Raw genomic sequence first — 1,233 nt, forward strand, 5'->3', positions numbered from 1 at the left:
GCACATTACAGAGGGAGCGATTTACAGTAGGCTGGACACAGGAATTACATAGTTTTATTCAATGTTGGAGAAGCAATTTTAATACTGTACTTTGTCATGCTACAATTTAAAGTAATTCAGCTATAGTCAGGTCTAGAGGAACCAAAGCTATCCACAAAATATATATGGGTTGGGCACAAGAGAAGGCTAGTGTTTCCACAACTTTAATGGAAATATATAGTAGCAAGGTTAAAACTGTGGTCTAAAAAAGTAACTCCATCCCCCATAGTTTTCATGGCCATAATAACAGGAAGTGATGATTAAGTGAAAACAGAAAAAACACTTCTGACCATCAAATACTGTATTCTTTTAAATGCTATATTTATGCCAGATGAAACACCAGTTTTGACGCCACCCCAATTAAAGCCAATCAAACTGTTCTTTTTTTAACAGTCCAAACTGTTTCATTGTAAACAATGACAAAACGGAAGTACTCTGAGGTAAATTCATTTTTATTCCCATTCTTTAAGATCAGTTTTCTAAAGCGGCATTTTTGTCAGTACAACACATCATTGGTTTTTGGACTGCTATTTGATGACAGACCCCTCGCCAGATTAAATCTGCTCACTTCTGCTCAAATTATACATGGAGAATGTTATGTACCATTGCGTTCAATGTACCAAATGTTGCGACTGAGTGAACCAACGAGTATTAACACATTGACAAACATAAAAAATATTCACATACTGTATTATTTTTGTCACTGCATGATACAAGATTTCAAAACAATCATTAAAGCTTAGCTGCAATAAGGTAAACAGTAAAACAAATTTTTTTTTTGGATGACGCAAGTACCTTTGGATGCATAAAAAAAATCAAGTCATTGTTTGATTTGGCCTGTCAAGTATAGCCTATCATTGCTGAAAAGACAACAATGCAACTAATGCATTGTGTTTAAGAGTTTATTGGTGGTCACCAACCATAACCATGCAACCATGCATGCTTGGTTATTGTTTGAGAACACAGGTGGCTACAAGCATAAGCTATTATATATGAAACACGCACAGCCGTTTTAACAAGACAACTCTAAAATATACAGATGAGAGACGAAATACTGAATGGGGAAGTAACCAATTTGTACAACATATTTTGTATTTGATTTCAGTCGGAATAGTGGTTGTTTGTTAGTCCCTTGTTGTCTGTTACATGTCGGCCACTTTGGGCCTCTCTTTGGCCTGGCGCATCCCATAAAGC

The sequence above is a fragment of the Sinocyclocheilus grahami genome, unplaced genomic scaffold (assembly GCF_001515645.1).
Source record: "Sinocyclocheilus grahami isolate Dianchi unplaced genomic scaffold, SAMN03320097.WGS_v1.1 scaffold465.1, whole genome shotgun sequence".
NCBI classification, from domain to species: domain Eukaryota; kingdom Metazoa; phylum Chordata; class Actinopteri; order Cypriniformes; family Cyprinidae; genus Sinocyclocheilus; species Sinocyclocheilus grahami.